This window comes from Chanodichthys erythropterus, chromosome 14, assembly GCF_024489055.1.
Source record: "Chanodichthys erythropterus isolate Z2021 chromosome 14, ASM2448905v1, whole genome shotgun sequence".
Taxonomy (NCBI): domain Eukaryota; kingdom Metazoa; phylum Chordata; class Actinopteri; order Cypriniformes; family Xenocyprididae; genus Chanodichthys; species Chanodichthys erythropterus.
The window spans coordinates 4,866,203-4,879,261 of NC_090234.1; positions in this window are offsets into that span (position 1 = coordinate 4,866,203).

Below are 13,059 nucleotides of genomic sequence, written 5' to 3' on the forward strand. Positions count from 1 at the left end.
ACTCTATGCCTCTAATATGTTTGAATTTATATCATCAATGCAATATCAGGGGGTAAAGATATCATTAGAGTTCTTACAGTTATGGCTGTACTCTTGTTACCAGATGAGATGTAATCTCTAGCGTTTGGAGCTGTGATTCTTCAGCACAAGATGCCATTCACACTTGATACATGAAGATGGTGAGTTTCACAATAGCTGCACAGTCACAAATCAAGAGACTGACTCAAGCTTTCATCCTTATGAACTCACCCATATGTAGGCATGGGTACGAAACCTGGTATTAAACAGACCGGAGTATCGATAAGCTTGAACATTATCGGTTCTGCCGTCAGTACTGGAGAAATTACACGCACTATTCATTATTGCTATATAGATGTTAGGGCTGGGGGAAAAAAGTCGATTCACTTAACTATCGCAATTTGTTTACGATTAAAAAAAAAACATTTTATTCCAGAATCAATATTAATTCATATGAAATTTCTCTATTTTAGTCCTTGCCTATAGACGAGGTGGACAGAAGTTACCCACTCTTGTGTTGTTATCAATGCTTGTCACGTGACGTAAACCAGTCCTGCTGTTAACGAGCAGAATTACTGAAGGAAAGAAACAAGAACAGAAAAAGTGAAAAACTTCCAGCCACAGCCTTAGATGAAATCAACCAAAGATAAAATAAGACCTTAAAGGGTTAGTTCACCCAAAAATGAAAATTATCCCATGATTTACTCACCCTCAACCCATCAAGCCTAGGTTTATATGACTTTCTTCTTTCTGATGAACACAATCAGAAAATCATATATTTAATATATGATTATTTAAATATATTAGAGATATATTTAAAAAGAGATATATTTAAAAATGTCCTGCACTACAAAAAATGATTTTCTTACTTAGTATTTTTGTATTGTTTATATTCCAAATATCTAGAAATTGTTAAATCAAGATGCATTTTCTAGATAATTAAAACTACATAAAATATTTCTTGTTTTCTGGGAGGAACAAAAAAAAAAAGAGTTTTTGGTTAAAACAAGCAAAATTATCTTCAAATGGCGTAAGAAAAATCTTGTTTCTGTTTTAAATCCCAAGATGAAATTCAAAAATCTAAAATCTGTTACAGTTGCCGATGGATATTTCCACGCCTATTGTGGGCAGCCTATAACACATCTCGATTGAGACAGACTGCCTCAAAGCTCATGTGTGCTGCGATGTACGGGATATCTGTGATCACATAAACAGTAACATTTTCTCAGCAAATTCCTGACAGTAAGCGGGTTCCCCGTTCTATTTTTGACGTAGACCAAGTGCTTTGCAACAGTCGGTCAGCTTTTAGCTGTTGAGGCACGACACAAAAAAAGTCATGTCTGGTGTAGACACGGTGTTAGTTGTTGTTTAGGGTTGTTTAATCCTCCTCTGCTGAGATCTTGAGAGATTTAATGTCTTTTATCTTCAGTTGATTTCATCTATAAAGCAATGTTAATTATGTTCTTAAAGGTGCTCTAGAACTAGTTTTAACAAGATGTAAGTCCTAGGTGTCCCCTGAATGTGTCTGTGAAGTTTCAGCTCAAAATACCCCATAGATTTTTTTAAATAAATTTTTTTAACTGCCTATTTTCAGCCATAATTACATATGCACCGATTTAGTGTGCGGCCCCTTTAATTCTGGCGCTCCCCCCACCCACAAGCTCTTGACTTCCTTAAACAGCATTTAAACAAAGTTCATACAGCTAATATAACCCTCAAAATGGATCTTTACAAAGTGTTCGTCATTCATGCTGCATGCATGCATCGATTCCAGTGAGTACAGTATTTATTTGGATGTTTACATTTGATTCTGAATGAGTTTGATGGTGCTCCGTGGCTAAAGCTAACATTACACACTGTTGGAGAGATTTATAAAGAATGAAGTTGTGTTTATGAATTATTCAGACTGCAAGTGTTTAAAAATGAAAATAACGACAGTCTTGTCTCCGTGAATACAGTAAGAAACGATGGTAACTTTAACCTCATTTAACAGTACATTAGCAACATGCTAACGAAACCTTTAGAAAGACAATTTACAAATATCACTAAAAATATCATGATATCATGGATCATGTCAGTTATTATTGCTTCATCTGCCATTTTTCGCTGTTGTTCTTGCTTGCTTACCTAGTCTGATGATTCAGCTGTGCACAGATCCAGACGTTAATACTGGCTGCCCTTGTCTAATGCCTTGAACATGAGCTGGCATATGCAAATATTGGGGTCATACATATTAATGATCCCAACTGTTACGTAACAGTCGGTGTTATGTTGAGATTCTCCTGTTCTTCGGAGGTCTTTTAAACAAATGAGATTTACATAAGAAGGAGGAAACAATGGAGTTTGAGACTCACTGTATGTCATTTCCATGTACTGAACTCTTGTTATTCAACTATGCCGAGGTAAATTAAATTTTTCATTCGATGGCACCTTTAATTTGTATATAATAAAAAGAACAGATAAGAATACCGTTGAATTACCTGCTCAATAAGTAACAGTAGCAATACTGTTAGAACTGTAAGATACTTATCCCTACCCATATGACATAACTGACATAATTTCTATGAGTCACATGAAATAACTTCTTAAGGCTGTCCTAACCTAATGTAGCTCTACCCAACCACTGCATGGAGGCTGAAAGATGGCTTCCTGAAGATGAAAGGACAATATGGACTTGAGGAGGGGAAACTACAAAAATAACTCTTTTTCATATTCACTTTTATATGATATGTGAGGATTAGGAGGGGTGTTTTATTCCAACTCTAGTCTTCATACAACATGTGTTTGTCAGGATGGTTGTTATTTTGTAAGATTAGAGAGAGACTGTACCTCTCATTTGTGTGCCATGTGTACTATAATTTTAGAACAGGAGCTTGTACTCCTTTGATTTGATTGAAAAGTTTCAGATGTTTTTTACTCTCTATTCTTGTCATGTTCATTTACATGCAAACAGCTCATGGTGAAATTTTTCTAGCATTTATATACTACTACTATTACTACTATTAATATTGTTCATATTATTAAAAAAAAAATAATAAGATCTTTTAAAAACATAATATAATGACTTTATTATCAAAGGACCCACTATGAAAATACAGTTTTACAATGTTATCAGTGTCTTTCCTTTTACTTTACAGCACATCACTGACAGGCTTTCCTGTGTAACACTGATTCAAGTTTTCCACCATCGTATTTATCCAAATGAGGTTTGTAAATGCATGGATGTTTCATATTTTGCATTAATTATTTATCTTACATGAAAATTACAATGTAAAAGAAGACGTGACAAGGTCATTGATCTTCTCACAAAATGCCAGGTTAAAGGAATATTCAGAGGGGCGAGTTGAAACCATTTCTTTTGGGCATTATCATGCCACAAATATTGTATATTGAGCTAAACTTAAACTAAACCTGGAATGATAATTTGTGTTACCAGATGAGATACTTTGTAATGGGTATGTATGATGTATGATTTTGATCTGTACTATTTCTATTGCAGGATCTCAGGGATCCCCAGTTGAAGGCATCAGGACATCAGATGTTGGCCTGGAGTGGACAAATGTACCAACAGTACACCACAAAGTCCTCTGCTTTTAAATGGATGGCTGATTACTACCATGCTCTGTGCGGGTATTATTATAGCAAAACTGAGCACCTGTGACAGTGGGATTTCTAATTTTAAAGAATAGTCAAACATCAGTAAATTATTATTTTTTTATTTTTTTTATTAAAAAGTTTGAAAGGATTTTTAAAAGTTGCAAACTTTTTTTCTCCAGTTACAAAAACAGCTGTTACTCCTTTTCAAATTCTTCATTGGAGGTGCACAAATCCTATTTCACAAATTAAGAAATTCATATGCTCACATTTGAGCCGTGTTCTTCGGACACTGTAACAGTCCTGATATGATGTCACACTTTGCAGCATCTTTTTTATTAACATGAATTCAAATTTTAACAAATAGTAATATATTCAAAATGTAAAGATATACAATCTGACAATCTGATCTTGTCGTTATTAATTAATCAGTAATCAACACTGCACCACCCTGAAATTACCATGCACTGTAGAAGTATGGTTTTGGCAAGAAATGAACAGTAGCTAAATATTTATTATAAATGCTACTATTTGACATTCAATATTTTAGTCTATATTAAAGGGATACAAGTCACTTTTATGTATGATGTTTTTTGTTTGTTTGTTTGTTTGTAGCTAGCACTTAATATTCCTTTAATGTAACCACATGAGAATAGCCAAACAGTGTAGGTGATTCACAAAATCATACATAAAGAAATGTGCATGATTGGCCAAAGTTTTACTGATCTACAAAAAAATTGAGCCTATGAGTTTCTTAATTTGTGATTTGTAGAATAGGTTTAGTGCACCTGCAATGAAAAAGATTAAAGGCAGCGGCTATTTGCACTAAGTGACAATAGCACATTTTCTTAGACTAGGTGAAAATAGTGATAGATTCTATTTACACCATGTAAAGTATCAGTTCTTTGCAATAAGAGTAAATAGATGCTATCTATAGGCCTGCTTAATATTGGCAGATACTATTTGCACCTCAGTATTTTTGTATATTAACAGGATGCAATAATATAGAGTGTAAATGATTGTATTTATTAAAATTATTAAATGGATGCTGGCTTATTGGTAGAATAAAACCCTCCCTACACCTTCTCCTAACCCTACCCAATAAACAATATTATTAAACACTCGTTCAGTTTAGTTCCGCTTTTAGAACATTATTTTCATTCTTATTGAAAATAAATGCGAGCTTAGCAAAAGGCAGATTTGAACCTGCATCAAAAGCCAGAACTCCCTACTCGCTACTGCTGTGTCACTGAAGACGTTGCCTTCTGTGCTTCTTTTTTAAAACTTGAGTGGCCCAAAAGCTAGTGTAAATAGCGTTTGCCAACAAGGGACGCTATTTGCACTTTATGTAAATAAACACTCTGAAATTTAAAAGGTGTAACTGTTGTGTTGTGTTTTTGAGAGAGAAAGGAACTAAGTTTTCAACTACTAAAACATTTTGATGACTTCACTGAAATATTGTCTACACCTTCCACTGTCAGTTGCTCAGTTTCACTACAATAATGCCAGATAAAATACAGCATGTGCATAATTGAGTCGCTATTCTAACAGCTGGGGGCTATAGACTTATAATAAATGAGCAATATTATAATAAATATGCACATTGCTTTCTGTATTCACAGTTTTATTTTTACGCTGCTAGAGAACCACCTGCACTGTAAATTTTCAGGACATTCGCATTTATCCAGTTACAGGAGTGAATCCATTAAATCATTGGGGCACTTCACTGGTTTACATTTAGATAAAAATGAAATATTTTAATTTTGATATAAATGTCAATAATAATTATAAAATAAATTTAAATATTCATAAACTTTGAAATTAAAAAAGTAATTAAAAAATATATTTCATTGTCCATGGTATTGAAATTGCGGGTTACATCTTTGTCACCATTTTCACCCCTAATGAGTTTACATCCCTGTTGTTACAAGAGCAAGGAACTTACATTTTAATTGCAAAGGAAAACCAATTCATCTGCTATATTCTTCTGTCCTCCATTTTCAAGGGTAAGATTTCTTTATAAATCTTCTACTGACCCATATGTCTTTATTTTTGTTGAACACAAAAGGAGAGAGTCATATAGTCTCAGTCACAGTTAGAAAAGAAGCAGTGATAGTGTATTCTGACTCAGGCTGTCAGTCTCTTGATGTTCTGCCATACATCTCCTTTTGTGCTCCAATAAAAATAACACATTTGGTACAAAAGAACATGACCAGTTTTATACTTGAGTAAATATTGCTTTTAATTTGTAACTTGAGACTATTTATAATAGCTAATAATTAACTTGTATACCTCTTTGTGTGTATTTGAGTGTAAATGCCTTTTCTATGTTAGTCTTGTATAGAAGGTTTACTCTAACGATGTAGGCTATTTGTAACTGTATTTTGTAAATATTAAAGCAATGTTAACTGAATGTGATGTGTGATTATTTTGTAAACAGGCTTATCTTTTAGTATTAAGTGTTTGAGATTTTTAAAATAAGTAGAAAATGTGTTAACTGTATAGAGTTGTTTCACCCAAATGAAATCAACATCAACGTTAGGTAAGCAAACCAGTTAGATCTATTTTATGTTGAATATGTATTGATCTACAACGTCGTTTCAACCATCCGAAAATCAACATCGTTTCAACGTTCGGTAACCAAACCAATTGCGTCGATTTTCCGTTCGATTTGAATGGAGTGTCTGACGTTGATCCAACATTACCCCGATGAGCAAACTGATGCCGGATCAACGTTGGAGATCAACGTCGTTTCGATGTCACAAGAAACGTCGTTTCTACGTTGATTCTATGTCAGTTTGCTATCTGGGGTCCCAGTCATGGGGCCTCACAAAGTAACAAACACAAGCGTGTGTGTGTGTTCTTATGGGCTGTGACTTGAAATTGAATTCGCAATTTGTTTTTCTAGATGGCCTTAATTCCCTGGCCAATGACCTTTGTGCCATCAAAAAAAAATTACAAGCATTTCTTTTATGGAACTACTGTTTAACCATATATTCTGGTTTCAACATGACACGGGGAAAGTAGTATTGCTTGTCTGAAGGACCAGTAGACAATAAATGTAATGTCAATGCCTGATAATGGTCAATTGATCTAGGTCTTTATGAGCAATCATTTTTTCAATAACTCCATAGTTAATAATGTTAGACCCTAGCTAGGTAGTGAGCTAATAACACTAGCAGGCAGACAGTAAGCTACAGTTATAATGCTAGCTTGCGGCTAGTAAGACAATAATGCTAACTAGCAGCTAATAAGATAAAAACACTAATGAATGCCAAGGCTAATACGTTCAAATGTTAGCTAGCGACTAGTAAGCTCATAACGCTAGCTAGCAGCTAATAAGTTAATGTCGCTAACAAAAGCCAGTACTAGTAAGTTCAAATGTTAGCTAGCGTCTACAAACGCTAACACAAGCCAAGTGTTCAAAAGGCTATGTTCAAGTTATATAACCACCTGTTCGTGTACCAATGTGATGGCATCACGTGTGAGGATCGACGATTGAGAAGATCTGCACCCTCCTTTCATTAAGTGGACTTTTCTGGAACACTTGGGACTTGCGGAGACTGAGTACTCCTATTTTCACAACTTCATTGCCTGATCTCACCATCATAATAGTAACTTTTGAGTCAAAGCACATTGTTATATTGTTTGGTTAATTTGCGTAGGCCTACGCTGTTTGATTTGAGACATATTTATGTTTGTTAACATTTTGAATCATTCATTGTTTTATTTGATCAATCAGTACAATCAGTGAATCTGTCTTTACTCCTCTCCTAGTCCCTGGACATTAATTGGGTAAATAAGGTGATTTAGAACCGTAATAGTATCCAGTGCATAACACAGTCTTCAATACACCAAGGCTATAGTAATGGCCCATTTTGACTGCAGAAACTTTACCCAGGAACTAGGGACTTTTGGGTGGTTAAAATGTTAGCTAGTGTCTACTAAGATAATAATGCTCATGTGACGTTGACTAGCAGCTAGTCCTATCTACTTTCTATAACAAAATAAGGAAGTTATTGTTTTTTTTAATGTAATCTAGGTTATTGCTTTCTTCATTATTCATAGCATAGGTGTCACAAACATGTCATTCGGTAAATTACAGAAAATTCAATATTCCAAATGAGTAAGGATTATTCCCGCATAGACATTTTTCCCTTGTGGAACCTTCCGACCTCCAATGATATCCAACGTCGTCATCACGACACTTCACGTCACTTCAAAACATGTACTGTATGCTGTGTGTAGCCCGTTGTCTTTGTACTAACCCACGTGACAAACATGCATGCCTCTCATTGGCTTATATTGTGTGTAAGTGTGTGAGTGCAATACCATTAAGCAAGTTAAGGGGGCAGTACTGAGCAAAATCTTAGCACACTTAAACACACATTTTTTTTCTTTCATCACTTGTGGGCCAAACTCAGATTTCTGCACTAGACATATCAGCGAAGGGGTTTCTATTCATTCCAATGATAATCTTTGTGGGGTCCAGCAAAATGGCCCCACACTGTTTTTGGGACCCCACACCGTGAGTGTGCTGTCAGGTTGCGGTCCCCTTGAAGTGATAAACACACACACACACACACTCTCTCTCTCACTCACACACACACACACACACTCGTCATTGGTAAGTGTTTGTGGTTTGTGCTAAGTTTCGTCTTCTACATTTGTTCTCAGTGTTTCTGACCAGTGTTTCCAACAGAGTAAATGGTTTTGATACCTCAAACATATAGATATTGGTCAAAATATGATACATTGTGTTGCTTACATGTCTTATGTTTGTTCTCAAAGGGAATCTAATTTCATCAATGCTGTAAAAAGAACATTGCATTTTATTGCTGTTGTAAAGTTAAAAGTCTGCTCAAGTTAAGTTTTACACCTTTTTTTATTACCTAAACATCAGAGGTACAGCTAGGAGGCTGATAAGGAAATATATGGCAACCACAAATGACTCATAATAAACCGCCTTTAAAATGATTGGTTGAATTTAGGGCAGTCTACTGCAGAAGCAATGCTAGATTTCTGATCAGTTCAGATCTAGGAACCTTTCCATAGAGCTTTGTCCCATTTTCTGTAATATTTGGTATAAATATTGTGTATTGCTGTTGTTGATAAAATTAAAAGTGTGTAATGAGTCTAATGTGGACTAAGTAACTCTTAGTACCTAAATTCTAAACAGAGTGTCGAATGTGACTTGTATTGTAACTATAGCTGTCAACCAAGAAAACCAATATTTAATTTAATTTATAAATAATTAATTACTATTAATTATAATAATATATTATGAGTGCCAGATTTACTAAACAGGGCAAATTAGAGTGAGAACGCAATTTCAAAGAAGCGCAGTTGGTAGTGGAAAGTTCTGAACACAATCAGTAGATCACACGCAGAACTTTCCATTCCCATTTGTGCTCTCACGCTAATTAAGGAACACAGACGCAGCTGGATAATTTCCATAATGAACACTGCAATCTACCAAGAGCAGCGCAAATTAGCACCTGGTTTAAGACATGCTCTTTTGGGGCATTAAATGATTGTGCAAATACCAGTAAATTGACTAGTGTAAACCTTAGTAAATCACCTTGCATGATTCATTTAAAAACTCTCCACCCATAAATTTTATGTCTGAAAGGAAAACTACTACAAATGCATATGCAATAAGGTGAGCCACAAAAATAACCCTGTTCAGCACAAAATTTTCACTGTGTCTTTAGTAAATCCTGACAGTAGTTTTTTAACACCAAAAGAGAGTTATAGTAATCTGGCCCTTAGTATGTAATCAAAATGTGTGTGTTTTGAACACAGAAACGTGCTGATGCTCTTCAGTCAAAATAATAGTTTGTTCAATAACTTTTTAAATTAAATTAATAAAAATTGTATTAGGTTGGCTCAACAAAACATTTGTTTAAATGAACTTGTTTCAATGTTATTGTACTGACCTAAACTAGTTGCGTGAAAAAAATATTCCTTAATTTAATTAAGTTGTCAGACGGCATATAGTGCCGTTACGCTTCGGGCGACCCGAGTTTGAGTCCCAGCTCTCTGACATTTCCCGATCCTATCCCCCATTCTCTCTCCTACTTCGCTTCATGTCTGCTTACTGTCCAAGTGAAGTGAAGTGACATGAATTTGTGCTCTGCATTTAACCCATCCAAGTGCACACACACAGCAGTGAACACACACCCGGAGTGGGCAGCCATTGCTGCGGCGCCCGGGGAGCAGTTGGGGGTATGGTGCCTTGCTCAAGGGTCTCACCTCAGTCGTGGTATTGAGGGTGGAGAGAGCGCTGGATATTCACTCCCCTCACTGACAATCCCTGCCGGACCTGAGACTCGAACCTGTGACCTTTGGGTTACAAGTCCGACTCTCTATCCATTAGGCCACGACTGCCCCTAATAATAAAGGCAAAAATGCCAAAAATAAATGTAATTAAGTTAATTAAACTAGACTTGATAAGATTAAAAAGACTGGTGTTAGAAATGGCATTAGTATCATTATTACTCACTAGATGAAGCAACTAATCTATCATGACTATCATGTACAGTAGCTGCCCACAGCAAGCACAAATCCCTCTTTAGCACTGGTAACAACAAAATTCAAAAACATTACAGAAACTCATATATATATAAAATCTTCTTCTTCTTCTTCTTCTGAGAAATTTCTGTGAAATTTGGCACACAGTTAGAGGACAGTCTGAACTGTGTCCATAGCAAATTTGGAGTATCTAACTCATTCCCTCTAGCGCCACCAGCTGTCCAAAGTTGCACTCATGTTTATGTTAATAACTTTTGAACCGTAAGGGATAGAAACAAAAATTTCTCGAACTCCTCCTAGGCCGTTACTCCGATTTTCATGAAAATTGAACCAAATCATCTTCAGACCATGCCGACAAAAAGTCGATTCCTCAAACCGTTTTTGAAAAACACTTAAACGAATTGTATGTAGTGCTTGCGAAAATAGACTTAAATATATAAAAAATGCTAATAGCTTTATATAAATATGGCCTATTGTAATGAGACTGGTCTTATGAGATTCTGTGGGTCAAGCTGAGAACATTGATGCCAATTTTGCCACAGTCAGCATAACTAAGTCTCCACTACTTTGATTTCCTTTAAAATCATACTTTTTTAAACTCCCCCTAGACCATGGGTCCAATTTTCACCAAAACGGAATCGTATCATTTTCAGACCATGCTGGCAAAAACTTATGGATTTCATGTTGATCAGTGGTGTAGTCCTAAAAAAATAAGTGGTGTACTATTACCTAGAATGCCCCCCCCCCAAAAAAAAAAAAAAAAAAACACAACGTTAACACAACAGTAAATGTATTTTATGTTGTTGTTCACTATAGTAACATGTTTCATTAAAAACAAATAAATACAGTGCATTCTAAAATTGGTTGACATTTTTCATGCTTTACAGTTTGAATATTATGTAAACATGCTGCTTTAGAATTATATTCACTGTGAAAAGTGATATTTCTGAAATTAAAGTTTCATTTTATTTAAAAGGGTGTTAAAAAAAGCCAATTATTCAAAATCTAATTTATTAACATTATAAAAATATGGTCATGAGTTTCACAAACAAACAAAAACAGTAGTCAGGCTGAATGAAAATTTAAACCACTCTCTATCAGTAGGTAGCACTTATGAAACAGCAGAAATAGAGCTGTTTCCCCGGTAACCTCGGTAAACTCAGTTTTATATTATTTACGCACATGTAAGCTTATCAGTTTGACTGAATTTTCTCATTCATTGTGTCATAAGAAGTCAAACTATATAATTTTCCATTAGGCATTTGTTATGAAAAGTAGCAACCTAAACACAGCCTATAGAAACAACAGAAAATGTCACAGATGTAATATAAATCTAGTGAAAATATATTCCCTTAATAGATTATAAATTCTACAAGTTAGCCAAAATTACCGTAATTACTACAATAAAACGATATAAATTCTAGTAAGGGTGGGTCATGAATAGTTTAAAAAGCTAAATGTTGGCGCAAGATGATGTTTGTCCTCTTTTCAGTATTTTGTTAATTTTGTTCATCAGTCTAGGTCATGTTTGACTTTCTCTATAGAGTTTTAAAGTGTTTAACTCTCAATAGAATTCAAAAGTTTAGCGTAAGGTTAAAAAAACCCTCAAGAACACAATAAATTGATGAAAAGTGACAGTAAAGATAATTATAATATTAAAAAAGATTATAATAAACAAATAAACGCTCACTCTGACCATAGCACATTAATTTGGTCACAGCACCACCTATTGGTCAAAAGTGATGAACCTTAAATCTTCATTTTTGATCATTATTCAGCTCTTTTGCCTAAAATGATCTTAATAGGTCTTTAATTGCTCACTGTTTCAGTTGATCTGATGCTCACAGCCTTGTTGGCTGGCTTCTTGTGCCGTTTTTGTGCTTGGCCCCCTAATTGCTGCTTGTAGCTATATTTATCATTATCTTAATAGTTCATTCTCTATTATTTAGCCAAGAGAGATAGAAATATTCGGTAACACTTTATTTTAAAGGGTTAGTTCACCCAAAAATTAAAATTACCCTCATGCCGTTCCACACCCGTAAAACCTTTGATTCATAATCCGAAGATTAACGAAGGTTTTACGGGTGTGGAATGACATGAGGGTAAGTAATAAATGACAGAATTTTCATTTTTGGGTGAACTAATCCTTTAAGGTCTTTTAACTAGTTGCTTATCATCATGCATATTACTATAATATTGGCTGTTTATTAGTACTTATTAAGCACATATTAATGCCTTATTCTGCATGATCATATTCTACATCCCTTAATCCTATCCAATACCTAAACTTAACTACTACCTTTCTAACTATTAATAAGCAGTAAATAAGGAGTTTATTGAGGGAAAAGTTGTAGTTAATAGTTTATAACTGTTATAATACTAAATACCCTATACTAAAGGGTTACCAAATATTATTGTCCTTTATCAATGACCATAATTTATTCTATTTTCATCTATATGTAAAGCACTTTTTATTTTAAGAGGAAGGCGGCCATCAACAGAAACATTTAGCCCCTCCTTAACTGTTCTTCAAAGAGACCAGACACACACAACGACGGATCAAAAGAGCTACTAGACATCAAAAAATATATAATTTCAGGTAATATATATATACACATATGTTAATAACCTAAAATATTTTATAAACTTAATTATAAAATTATAACTATTAGCATCTATGTTCTTTCTTTAGATTGTGTCTGTGTTTATATACCATTTCTTATACATTAAATGAATTAATGTTTGGTTACACTATTTCACTGATCCACTTTAGACACTCTACTAACTATAAGTAACTTTGCAACTACATGTCAACTAACTCTCATTAGAGTATTAGTAGACTGTAGTAGACTAGTAGTCTGTTAGTTTAGAGTTAAGTGCAGTATTCACGTTAGTAGAATAAGTTGACAGTAG